This window comes from Echeneis naucrates, chromosome 2 (assembly GCF_900963305.1).
Source record: "Echeneis naucrates chromosome 2, fEcheNa1.1, whole genome shotgun sequence".
NCBI lineage: Eukaryota > Metazoa > Chordata > Actinopteri > Carangiformes > Echeneidae > Echeneis > Echeneis naucrates.
The window spans coordinates 3,667,273-3,681,131 of record NC_042512.1 but is presented as its reverse complement, the minus strand read 5'-3'; the positions used below and the strand labels follow the sequence as shown (position 1 = coordinate 3,681,131).

General features: G+C 42.1%; 1 protein-coding gene and 6 non-coding genes across 7 annotated transcripts in view; 2 read left to right on the top strand and 5 right to left on the bottom strand.

Annotated features, from left to right (window-relative positions):
• The window catches only part of LOC115057438 (NLR family CARD domain-containing protein 3-like), a 217,258-nt gene that overhangs the window by 183,166 nt on the left and 20,233 nt on the right, over positions 1-13,859 (top strand). The window lies entirely within an intron of this gene.
• On the bottom strand, positions 1,496-1,568 carry trnak-uuu (transfer RNA lysine (anticodon UUU)). Its single transcript has one exon. It is a non-coding gene; the product is annotated as a tRNA-Lys (tRNA).
• trnaq-uug (transfer RNA glutamine (anticodon UUG)) lies at positions 7,880-7,951 on the top strand. The gene has a single exon. It is a non-coding gene; the product is annotated as a tRNA-Gln (tRNA).
• Positions 8,503-8,576, bottom strand: trnat-cgu (transfer RNA threonine (anticodon CGU)). Its single transcript has one exon. It is a non-coding gene; the product is annotated as a tRNA-Thr (tRNA).
• Positions 9,574-9,645, bottom strand: trnae-cuc (transfer RNA glutamic acid (anticodon CUC)). The gene has a single exon. It is a non-coding gene; the product is annotated as a tRNA-Glu (tRNA).
• Positions 11,016-11,089, bottom strand: trnat-ugu (transfer RNA threonine (anticodon UGU)). Its single transcript has one exon. It is a non-coding gene; the product is annotated as a tRNA-Thr (tRNA).
• trnan-guu (transfer RNA asparagine (anticodon GUU)) lies at positions 11,960-12,033 on the bottom strand. Its single transcript has one exon. It is a non-coding gene; the product is annotated as a tRNA-Asn (tRNA).

Here is a 13,859-nt window from a genome sequence, read left to right as displayed (position 1 = left end):
GCCCAAAGGACAAGGTGTTTGACTTTGGATCAGAAGACCGTGGTAAAGATTTATGTTCACAGAGATCACAGAGAGTCTCTTGAACGGCTCTTTAATATGAATGATGGGAACCAAGTCACAGCCCCCCTCGCCATTTTTCTATTTGTGCCTCTGTGCCATCAAATAAAATTTTGTGAAGGATAACAAAAGAAAGACACAAAAGGTGAACTGTGATGGCAGTAATCAAGGTGTGAACACAGTCAGGCAGCTCTTCAGGGAAATACACAGAACAGTTTGTCTTTTCTGGAAAAGCAGTGAAAAGCAGTCAATCACCAATATCCCTTCTCCTCAGCACAGCATGAGCCACAAAACTACCATTGCTCTTGCTTCAGTTGCCAAGATACTGCAACTAACAACCAGACAGCAAACCTCACACAGCTCCGTGGTGGAACACATGGAAATCTCAGTACCTTTTAACCACCACAGCCGCTTTGACAGAAAGTGGATGTGGTGGTTAAAAATTACACAAAACTCCAGAGGACATTGCAACCTGAACATAGTGAGCAGAGTGGTGCAGCGGAAGCGTGCTGGGCCCATAACCCACAGGTCGATGGATCGAAACCATCCTCTGTTATTTATACACACTGGATACCCATCATGAGACATGAGATTTTCAGCAGCACTGATTAACAGGAAAACATTGAGAACTCTGTCTGTCATATCTATAATATTGATCATTGTAACCTACAGCTGATGAAAACCCAGAAGTACTTTTTTTCTACAACATCTGACTTTAGCAACAAGGAACTGCTGGGAGACATGAAGACTGTGCAGTTAAGTGACTGGTCAGAGAGAGTGCTGTGTCCTTTTAATGAAACTTAGATGAATTTAACTCAACAACCTTTATCAATGAGACACTGAACCCAGGATCTCCTGTTTACTAGACAGGCGCTTTGACCAACTAAGCCACAGCACCACTCTGATGTACAGGGATGTATTTTGGATCTGAAAATACCCCCAACATATGTGGCTGACCATCATGAGTCTGAACAAGGTTTCTTTAGCATATAATAAACTGTCACATTAATGTCCTGAATGTGCTGTGTGTAAATAATGAGGTTCATCAAAACAAAGTCAGAACCAGAGCTCAGGCTGTTGGTACACAAACAAAGAAAGGCATACTTGTGGATTCACAAGATTATATCAGGATCTGACCTTTTCCTGTTCCATCAGTAACCATCAAAGGAGATGCTGATTCTGTGATGTCACAAAGGTTCTAATGACATCAAAGAGATCAAAGACTCCTCCCACTTTTTAGTCATGACCTCCACCATAGAGTGCACACTGTTAATGAAGCTCAAAACACAAACGTAGTCATGCCAGATACCTTTGAGTTCTGCCGACAGAAGCAACAACAGAACTGGAACTACTTTTCACTGCGATGCCGATGATCCCCTCCTGTTTGTGCCTAACAGCCGTGACTATAATGTGAACCACTGAAGGGAAGAAGATGCATCACCTGAACAGGGACTTGAACCCTGGACCCTCAGATTAAAAGTCTGATGCTCTACCGACTGAGCTACTCAGGCTTCTGATGAGCGCATAATTCAAATGAAATTCAATTAATCATTCCAACTTGGCTAATTGGACAATCAGCCATTTCCCAGCCAGGGGCTGATACTGCAGGTCATCAAGACTGTTAAAGGAACTGAGGTTCTAGTCCCAACCACTAACTTGTGATTATTAACAAGTCAGTGCTCAGGTTAAGGCAACATTTGTGACGTTCAGATGTTCTTCATCCCCACGTCCCGACCATTGATAAAACTTGCTGATTTGAAATCACCAACACTACCCCAACTAATAGCACTTACTGCTCTCACAGCACAAGTCTGTGCTTCAGTTCGGGAAATGTTGATTCATGAATTTAGCTGATCTCACAAAGAGAGAGAAGCACTTATGCACAAGAATCCATCAGTGTCTCTGATTGGAGTGATCCGAGTTAGATCTGAAGAAAACATGGCTCCAAGAATTAATGTTGTTTTTGTAAATTAACACTGAATGTGGAAAAAGAGAGCAAAGAGAATAGAAGTCACATTCAGCAATTTTTTACCGTACATATGATCTGAGGAAGTGACTTTTCCTCAGATCAAACTGTTGAAGGAGAACGAGCAGCTTCTTCCTCACTGACTCACTCAACTTCTGTCTCCTGGGTTTGGATTTGAGCCTCTTTCTCAGGAGCACACACAGAAAAAATAAGATTTTCTATTCCAACAATATACGTGATGTCCTCGTGTATGAATGAATGTTTCACTGATGCTGATTTTTCAAAACAACATCAACAACTAATAACTCCACAACGAGACTGTGTGACGTCACTGGAGATCAAAGGCATTTCCTCTCTTTCATTGATCTCCAACATGACACAGATGCATACGTCACACTCTCTCAAGTTCGCTTCAAATGGATGAGCGCATGCGCACAAAGACACACAGAAATGTCCCTGGACTGATCACTGTAACTTTGTGTTATTGTTGTAAATGAAGTCAGAGTGTATTGAAGTCTATGGGGTTTCATATGGCGGTTTCACAAAAGTCACACACCACATAATGTTCCTCGTTCTTGCTCTTAGTTAGTATAGTGGACAGTATCTCCACTTCTCACGTGGAAGACTGGGGCTCGATTCCCCGACGGGGAGAGCAAGTGCATTTTTAGCTCATTTTAGTTCAATAGCTCATTAACCAGAGTGATAGAAATGAACTCTCTCTGGATCTGACTAATCATATTCGTCGCGCTCGCTGCCAGCAGTTTTGTTTTGAAAACCAACTGGATTCTCTTGCATTTTGAAAGCCCGACTTCCTGCCTGTCTCATCGGCGAGAAAATAAAAGATACAGCCAAATAAAGAAAAAATGAAAAACAAGTCCCTCATTTTTTTGAGGGAGTTCCTGTTTTCTGTTGAAGTGAACTGAAAGAGCATCCCCGTGACCTTACTGTGACCTGTGGATCTCATTTCTGCCAGCCAGAGTCTGCTACACGTGAAAATAACATACCTTTATGAATGGTAGAATCTGAAAAGGGTTAGGATAGATAGAAAATATTATCAGCAAAAGTCACAAATATTTTTAGAATTTTATTGCAAAGAATATCACAATACGTAGAAAATATGTTGTAAGACCGACGGCATAGGTCTCACATTGAGTGATGATTTAGAAAATATTCATTTTACACCAAAATATAAAAAAAGAAAACTTTGTCTGGTATATATGTCACTGACCCAAACACAAATGAGCGAGGACAAAAAAAACCAAAACAAAGCAAAGCAAAAAAAAAAAACAAAGACCAATCAAGTTACAGTTTACGTTTGGTCAACCAGCAAAGATCCTGTCTTTTTCTTGACAGTTGTCACAACCAAACGGTTTCCCTTCTGTATGGACCTCCATGTGTAATTTAAGGCTTTTCTTTCATCATCTTTTCCCAAAAACATCACAGCTGAAGTGTTTCTCTTCTGTATGGACCTTCATATGTGGTTTAATGTGTTTCTTTAGTTTAAATCTTTTCCCACAAACATCACAGCCGAAGGGTTTCTCTTCTGTATGGACCCTCATATGTGGTTTAATGCTTTTCTTTAGTTTAAATGTTTTCCCACAAACATCACAGCTGAAGGGTTTCTCCTCTGTATGGACCTTCATGTGTATTTTAAGTATTCCCTTTTCTTTAAATGTTTTCCCACAAACATCACAGCTGAAGGGTTTCTCTTCTGTATGGACCTTCATGTGTGGTTTAATGTTTTTCTTTAGTTTAAATGTTTTCCCACAAACATCACAGCTGAATGGTCTCTCTTCTGTGTGGACTACCATGTGTTTTTTAAGGTTTCCCACGAAATTAACCGTTTTCCCACAAACATCACAGCTGAAAGATTTCTCCTCTGTATGGACCGTCATGTGTTTTTTAAGGCCTGCCTTTAGTTCAAAAATTTTCCCACAAACATCACAGCTGAATGGTTTCTCTCCTGTATGGACCCTCATGTGCATGTTAAAGATTCCCTTTCGGTTAAATCTTTTCCCACAAACATCACAGCTGAAGGGTTTCTCTCCTGTGTGGACTACCATGTGTGATTTAAGATCATATTTTCGCTTAAATCTTTTGCCACAAAATGAGCAGCCAAACGGTCTCTCTTCTGCGTGAACTTGCATGTGAAAATTAAGATTGCCCTTCCACAAAAAACTTTTCCCGCAAACATCACAACGGTGATGTTTCTCCCCTGTGTGGGTCTTCATATGAGTCTTAAGAAAAAACGTTTTTTTCCCACGCTCAGGGCAGCTGATGGGTTTCTCATTGTTGTCACGTGTAACATTTACATCATCTTCATCTATTTTCACATCTGACTGGGCCACTCTGGTTTCATGATAATCATCTTCACTGATTTCAGTATCAGAGGAGTCTGAGGCCTCTTCCTCTGGATCTGGATCTGGTTGAAGAGGACTCTGTGGATCACAGCTCCTGGCCGGTTCATTCATCTCTTCATCCTCACTCTTCACCTGAAACGGCCTCACAGGGTTCCTGGTCTCCTCCAGTCCTGGTACCTGGTCCTCCTCCTGTTCCTGTTTAAGGACTGGACTCTCTGAATCCTCCGGATCCGGACTGGAGGTGAACTCAGTAGGAACCTCTTTTTTCACCATCAGCTGCTGAACATCTGGAGGAAACGATTCAATAATGAATCCTCTTTATTAGCTACAATATGAACACAGTTATTCCTCCAGCTGCTTCATTCTACATCTGCCAAATACAGTCCTCAGCCTTTCTCACTCATAAAAACAACCAACCCGTTTTGTGGATCAGGACTCGGGGCTGCAGCAGCTCCAGCTGGCTCCTCTGCCGGTCGATCTCCTGCCTGAAGCCCAAAGCCTCCTCCTCATATCCGGCTACCATTCTGTCCACGGCCGCTAAGATCTCCCGGCAGGCGGCGGCGAGTCTGTCGGTGACAAAACCCCGCAGGACTTCTGCTGTGGACATTTTACCTCCTTCACTTTCCAGCTGAGGGACAAAGACTGCAAGTCCTGTTTGTGTGCAGCAAATATACGGATATTATCAGTATGAGACACTTTATCAAAACATTTCCTATATTATTTTTTTAAACATTGATTCAATGTGGTCCTTAACCTGCAATATGCCCTTTAAGGTAACATTTGTGACTTTCTAACTACTTTCTAAACCCTCCACCCTCCATATCATTGATAAAACTTGCTGACTTTTGGGTTTGTTTGTTTTTTTTGCTTGCTGACTTGTGATTGACTTCTGAAACCACCAACATTACCCCAACAAATAGCACTTACTGCTCTCAGAACAGAAGTCTGTGCTTCAGTTGGGGAAACGTTGGTGACAAATGGACTAATTCAGCTGATCTGACGAAATGTATTAATTTTTGTCCAAATTCCATCCAGGACAACCCCAAAGAGAAGCACTTGTACAACAGGAAGTCTTCCGTCTTTTTATTTGAAATGATCATTGTTGCATTCTAAGAAGATGTCGTTGTCTTTGTCAGTCAGCACTGCTCCAACAAGTAACACTTACTGAATTCAACAGTCAAGTCGGTGCTCAAGTTAAGGTAACATTTGTGACTTTCAAACTACTTTATTTGCCCCTAATTGATAAAATGATAAAACTTGTTGTCCTGGTGACTGAAGAAAAGAAGGAATTGCATTCCTCATTTTTTTGTCCAATTTCCATCCAGGACAACCCCAAAGAGAAGCACTTATGCACAAAGACTTCATCAGTGTCTCTGATTGGAGTGATCCGAGTTAGATCTGAAGAAAACATGGCTCCAAGACTTACTGTTGTTTTTGTCAATTAACACTGAAAGTGGAAAAAGAGAGCAATTGAATTGACTAAGTCACATTAAGCTTTAATTTTTACCTCACTTAGGATCTTCTCCTCAAGAGTCTTTGCATTAACTTCCCAGTCGTGTCCAATGGACTCCCTTTCAGGCTTCTACCTGAATGAAACCACTCCCACAGCTGCCTGTTTACTTTGTTCGGGCGGTTTCAATGGTCTTGGTAATGGTTTGTAATGAAGAACACATTTAGTCCATCAGGAACAGACAAATTCATGAGGACCGTTAGCATATGATGAGAGGACTGTTAACTGCAGTGATTAGGGATTAGGGTTGTGTTGTTGTAGCTGATCTGAAGAAATCTATTTAAAATTGCAAATCATCATCATTTTTTACTGAATTTCTGAGCAGGACAACCCCAAAGAGAAGGATTTATGCAGAAAGGAATAACTGTAGCATATCTGAGTTAGAGCCTCAGATATGGCTTGCTGTTGTTTTTGTCAGTCAACAAGTAGCTGAGCTGTGTAGTTGTGTTGTGCTACACACCAAACATGTCCAGAAAAGACAGACTGTTCTGTGTATTTCCCTGAAGAGCTGCCAGACTGTGTTCACACCATGATTCCTGCCATCACAGTTCACCTTTTGTGTCTTACTTTTGTTATCCTTTCCAAAATTTTATTTGATGGCACAGAGGGACCCGAGGCACTAATAAAAAAAGAAGGGGGGCCTGAAAGTGTCACTTGGTTCCCATCGTTCATATTAAAGAGCCGTTCAAGGGACTCTCTGTGATCAGCTTAGGGTTAGCTGTCATGTTTCTAAAAGCTTGTCTGAGGAAACAAAGCGTCAACAAGTGTTCAAGGCTTTTGATGGTGTAGTGGTGGTCAGTCATCATTGGTGGTTCATCTGTAGAATTCTCCCCTGCCAGGCGGGAGGCCTGGGTTCAATTTTCTGGAATGTAAAACTCAGCTGCTCTCCATGAAAAGCAGCAGTCAGCTCTGCCTGGATACAACAGTGGTCAGGGCTGGATGATGTATGTTTATACTGAATCACTGACAGCTCTCCTCCATCTCCCTCTTTTACTTACTCTGGGTTCCAGGCCTCGTTGGTGCAGCAGGCAGCGTGTCAGTCTCATAATCTGAAGGTGGTGAGTTGGAGCTTCTCACCTTTAGTTCCACTTCCAGGCCATGGAAGCAACAATGAGAAGTCATTTCCACTGTGTGCTGTGCAGAAACAGCTCAGTTGGTAGAGTCTCTGGTTCAATCCTGGATTTTAGTACCTGTGGTGTGTCCTTTAGAAGACTGTCTTTTTTAATTAATGAGAGATAAAAAGCTAATCAGGAAATGTCAAGGTGCCAAACAAACCAACAGTTTCTACCAACATTTAATTGATGAATCAGTTGAATGAGGACAGATGTGACTTAAAGCAAAACAAATTCATCAGTCAGGATCTTTCCTAAGAGGGCCCTCAGACAAAGAAGCTGGGTCACAGCACAGCACAGAGGATTTGAACCCACAGATCCAGAAGAGACTGCAGCACAGCCTGCTATGAACAGAGTGGAGCAGTGGAAGTGTTTTGGGCCCATAATACAGAGGTTGATGGATGGAAACCCTCCTCTGCTATTCTAACGCACTGGCTGAATGTCATTTATCACTTTCTCCAGTAATGTGTACAGTTGTCACTGTGCTGCTCCTGACTCAGTGATGCTGTTGGATGCTTATCGGGCCGCCGTTCTTAAAGTGTGGGCTCCACCCCACTGGTGGGGAATAGAGACATGACAGGTGGGGCTTTGTTAATGCCTTTCTTTATGGACAACAAAGATCAGAAATTCAAAACAAAACACCCCCACACACACAAAAAGTCATCAGTAACACTTAACACAGAACAGGTCCTTTCCTTTCAGCTCACTTTTAAGTTTTATTTTATTTTACATTTTCTTGCAAAAGAAAAAAAAAAAACACTGAAGCACACATTCACCATATAAGAAGTGGAGACGGTTTGGCTCCATCAATGACATCCCTCGACGCTGGAACCTCGAGCCAGCGCCTTTGATAAAGATCAACTAACAGTCCTGTGGTTCCATGGTGTAATGGTTAGCACTCTGGACTTTGAATCCAGTGATCCGAGTTCAAGTCTCGGTGGAACCTCTGTCTTCTGATTTTGTGATTTAGTGACTACATATAACAGTAACTCCACTCCACCCAAAACAGTGATCCACCCCTGAGCAGAAAGGAGGCTTCATGAAACAGTTTCTCCTTTGTTTCAATCCTGGGTTTCAGCAGCTGTTGTGGGTACTTTTGTTCGCTCCCCCAAATGAGCTATTTCAGCACAGCACACAGTAGAAATGACTTCTCATTTTCCAGCCTGGATAGTTTCCTCCTCAACTGTTACCAAACTGTTACCTTAACAGGTGATGGTTCATTCTGATGGAATGAACTGTTTCTACACAAGCTGCATGAATGTGACACAGAGCTCATGTTTAAAGTATTTTTCTTCAGTACTCTTATTGTGTATGGAGCTCTGACTGTTGACATAAGTGCAGGTGACCTAAATTCAGCAGCATCATCAATGTCCTCATCTCATCCAAAAGTCTTCATCAGAGTTGCAGGAGCTCAGAATGCTGCCAGACCATGCAGAGTGGTAGAACATGCACTTCCCATGTGTAAGTGTCTATCTACAACATCTTACATTATGAATGAGGCACTGCTGGGATTTGAACACAGGATCTCCTGTTTACGAGACAGACACTTTGACCAGCTAAGCCACAGAACCACTCTGAAGTACATGTATATACAGAGGATCTGGTAATGGAAGTGTAATGTGTATACTGCAGTTGAGGTTGATGATAAAGTGGTTTGTTTTAATGTAGGACTCTGCATCTACCTGAACCTGTTTGACTGCAGATGTGCATTTTCATTTGGACCCCAGGAAGAGTAGCTGCTGCCTCAGTGACAGCTAACAGGGATCCTAACAAGTGATAAACAATAAACAGACATTTCCAGTCAGAAATGTATTCTTTAATTAAATGTTCCAGAGCTCAGGCTGTTGGGACACAGTTGTTTGTGTCCCAACAGCCTGAGCTCTGGTTCTGACTTTGTTTTGATGAACCTCATTATTTACACACAGCACATTCAGGACATTAATGTGACAGTTTATTATATGCTAAAGAAACCTTGTTAAGACTCATGATGGTCAGCCACGTATGTTGGGGGTATTTTCAGATCCAAAATACATCCCTGTACATCAGAGTGGTGCTGTGGTTTAGTTGGTCAAAGAGCCTTGTTGCTCAGTTCAGATGCTGTAGAAACAAACTACTTTTGGGTTTTCATCAGCTGTAGGTTACAACGATCAATATTATAGATATGACAGACAAAATTCTCCATGTCTTCCTGTTAATCAGTGCTGCTGAAAAAGTCATGTCTCATGATGGGACATCCAGTATGTATATGTAGCAGTATGTATAAACAGCAGAGGATGGTTTCGATCCATCAACCTCTGGGTTATGGGCCCAGCACGCTTCCGCTGCGCCACTCTGCTCAGTGTGTTCTGGTCGCAGTCTCCTCTGGAGATTAGTGTAATTTTTAACCGCCACATCCACTTTCTGTCAAAGTGGATGTGATCATCTGGGAAAGATTTTGTGTTTGTCGAAGCACACTTCAGTAATTATAGAAAAGGCTGCTTTAACAACATCAACAGGTTTCAAAGCTATTTCGAGAGAGTTCAAAATAATTCAATTTTTCAATCACCTGTATTTTTCAGTAAAAACACTTTCCCTGACCGGGAATCGAACCCCGGCCGCGGCGGTGAGAGCGCCGAATCCTAGCCACTAGACCACCAGGGAAAGATGCTGCCTCGATGCGGCCTTGTATAGTTCCAAACATCATCTCCACGGTGTTGGAAATTACTGAAATTACTGCTCCATATTATCCTGCTTAGTCACTCAACCAAATTACTGACTAAACTCCTGCAGAAGAAGATACATGAGGTTATCTCAACAACCTTAAACTTCAATAAAGAGGCACTGCTGGGAAGTTGAATGCTGGCACGCTGTGTTGCGCTTTGTTGAGCTAAAGATACAAATAAAATTATCTAAATTAGCTTTATTTTCAAATGCTTGTGTGGTGCTTTCTGTACCTCAAAATGTTTTACATCTGAATGTATGAATGTTTACATCTGAATCACATGTGATTTCACAAAGGCAAAGTAAAGTAAACACAAAGGCTGCCCCACAGGGGCCTCCTGTCAGATACAGTGAGAGTTCACTTCTGTCACTCTGGTTAATGAGACATTACAGAAAAATGCCCGTGGTTTCCCCGTCGTGGAATCGAACCCCGGTCCTTTGCGTGACAGGCGGAGATACTGTCCACTACACTAAAGAGCTTTAACTGCTTACACTTCCAACCAGTGGAGCCCCCTGGTGGTCATTAGATAGACTGCAGGTGGAAGTCTCAGTACTTTTTAACCAGCACATCCACTTTTATAGAAAGTTTATGGTCCTTAACTTATCAGATACAATAACACAAAGTTACAATGATCAGTCCAGTCAGACATTTCTGTGCGCCTTTCTGCGCATGCGCTCATCCATTTGAAGCAAACGTGCGATAGTATGACTTATGCATCTGTGTCATGTTGGAGATCAGTGAAAGACAGGAAATGCCTCAGACCGCTGAGCCATCCTGGCACGTGTGTCCAGCTGCAAGTCTCCCTCTCTCAACCCAACCGGTCGAGGCAGATGGCCGCCCCCCCTGAGCCTGGTTCTGCCTTTTAAACAAAGTTTTTCCTTGCCACTGGCACCAAGTGCTTGCTCATCGGGGGATCTGTTGAGTCTCTAAATAATTTTAGAGTTTTGTCTAGACCTGATCTTAACGTGAAAATGATTGATGTAACTTTGTTGTGATTTGGTGCTCTACAAATAAATCTGATTTGATTGGTGGAGCGGCAGTGGAGCATTGTTACAGTTGTAATGATTCAATCCATTGTGCTCTGCACGCGTGGGTTGGAATCCCATCCTCGTCGGTACATATTTGCCCATCAAAGTGAGTCCACAATCCACAAAGACCGCCTGATTAGATGGCACAGAGGCTCAAAATTTGCATTTCTTCACATGTGTAGAGTGGACAAATACAGGTTGTTTCCATTTTCCAAGGATGGCGTAGCAACATTTCTACATGTTGATGTCTGTTATATCTATAACATCTAACATTAGGCGCAAGGCACTGCTGGGATTTGAACCCAGGATCTCCTGTTTACAAGAGAGGCGCTTTGACCAGCTAAGCCACAGCACCACTCTGAAGTTCATGTATATGCAGTTATGATTCTTAACAATTTTTGTCACCTGTGAAAAGTGGTCACCAAATTTCCTTCTGCTAAACACAAAATTAAAATGCAGATTTGAAACCATCTGATGAAGAGATGAAAAGCAGCAGTCAGTTGGGTACAACAGTGGTCAGGGCTGTATGATGTATGTTTATATTGAAACACTGACAGGTCTCCACTAATGCCATCTTTGATTGACTCTGGGTTCCAGGCCTCGTTGGTGCAGCAGGCAGAGTGCTAATCTCATAATTTGAAGGTGGTGAGTTGGAGCCTCACACCTTTAGTTCCACTTCCAGGCCATGGAAGCAACAATGAGAAGTCATTTCCACTGTGTGCTAGCAGAGGATGGTTTCCATCATCCACCTCTGGGTTTTGGGCCCAGCACTCTTCCACTGCTCCACTCTGCTCACAGGTGATGTTACCAACCTGTGATCTTGATGATGATTTGTTTACTTTCTGCTTAAAATCTTAAAAAAATAAATAAAAATCCATCAATGACGGAGAATTCTCGGTTAATATAAGCCCTGGTGGTAAGCATAGCTGTCCTTCCAAGCAGTTAGCCAGGGTTTGATTCCCAGCCATCGTAGCTTACTAAAAAGAGCACATCATCCGCAAAGTCCTCCGGATACTGACCTGGAACCCCTCCTCACCACGGCTGTGCCTCAAAATCCTGTCCATGAATATCACTAATAGAATGGGACAGCAAGCACAGCCCTGCTGGACGCCAACACCCACAGCTTACTGCCACAGTGTAGCCACAATGTCCCCTCAGGGAATCGAAATCCCAGTCTTCCACATGACAGGCAAAAATCCTGTCTGCAAGGGTTTAAAATGGAGATCGTCCCTGGGTGGGCTTGAACCACCAACCTTTCGGTTAACAGCCGAACATGCTGACCGATTGTGCCACAGAGACACATGAAGTTTTCCATGTTCGAGACTGAAGTTCCAGCTAGAATTATCCTAAATTGGTCCATCTTGAATGATTTCCAAATATCTTTGATATGAGGATTTAACATGGGACGTCCCTGGGTGGGCTCAAACCTCCATCCTTTCAGTTTACAGGCAAACACGCAACACACTCACCATCATAAGACAGGTCATTTTCACAGCAAGGAACAACTCACTGTATGAAAATAAGGACATGGACAGATGGAAACTATTCACAAATACATTCAAAAATCATGTAAGAACAACATACACGGCGGACAAACTGAAATTCCAAAGATCTTCCTTGAACAAATCAACATTGATAAAAATTAACAAGGTAAAATGAATTGTAATTAACACTGTAAATACTGGGGGTGTACACAAGGGTTTGTATGTATGTATATATGTATGTATGTATTTATTTATTTATTTATTTACTTATCTATCTGCTCTGGTTGAATGCTCTAAAAGTGTGTGACTTTTCTTTCTCAACTAGTACATAATGTCCAATGTTGTGTCTATTTATTCATTTCTGTAAATAGTGCATATGTTGGAAACGTGAAAATAACTGATAGATTTTTTTTTTTTTTTAATAATAAAAGAGAAAAAAACACACCTGATCTCATGTGATCTTGGAAGCTAAGCAGGGACAGGCCTGATTAGTAGTTGGATGGGAGACCGTCTGGGAATACCAGGTGCTGTAAGCTTTTTCACTTAGAGGACAGTGCTGCTCTAATGTGACAAACCAAAACAACATTTTATCATTTATTTTGAGCATGTTTGGACTTTTGGACACAGCACTGATCACATCAAAAACTGAAATTACCTTCTTCTATCGTATAAATTTGACAATGTGAGAGAAAACAAAGAGGAAATACAGTTTAAAGAAAGACAAATGAGTGACTGAACATACTGAAGAAGGTAGCAAGTCACTTGAAAGTAATACAGTAATAGTTGAATCATCCTGAAGCTCTAACGAATGCTGTAAATGAACTACGATCTGTAATAAACAATTTAACTATAGAAAATGATTCTGCGACTGAGCCCCCCGTCTCTCCTCATTTCTCTGGGCTTGATTCACCTTCTCCACCGGTTGTTGGAATGCCATAGACAGGGCCATACAGCTGTTAGAGATTCAGGAGGGGGGAAACGCCGGTGTAGTTTCAGAAAAAACTAACCTTCCTCTGGTGTTCGGGTCGGGATTTTTTGGATTTTCTGCTCACAGGTGATGTTACCAACCTGTGATCTTGATGATACCCTACAGTATGTAGATCTACATGATCCTTGCCAAATACTATTTGCTGACTGGTGAAAAATAGCAGCTTTTCAGACTCATAACAAAGTGGTTGCTGTGTTGAACAGATGGAAATTTGGTGATTGACTGCTTTTCATAGGAGACAATTGTGTCACAACGGCCAGGCATATGGGCAACGTAACACTAAGGGCTCGTCCAGGATTTGAACCCGGGACCACCGTAAGCGAGAAGCATACCCCTAGACCAACGAGCCATTAGCAGCACTGTCTTTTAGGGAGCAGAGCACACCACGCACACCACGTTTGTCTTTGGAGCTTCATTAACTGTGTGCATTCTACTGTGGAGTTCATGAGAAAAATGGGAGGAGTCTTTGATCTCTCCACCACAGAGTGCACACTGTGAATGAAGCTCCAAAGGCAAATGTGGTACTGCCAGATACCTTAGAGTTCTGCAGACAGAAGCAACAACAAAACTGGAACTAATTTTCAGATGTTGCCCCTTACTTTAGTGTTCCTGGTCTGTTTTAACTACTCTCAAATGAACACTAAAGCTTTTAT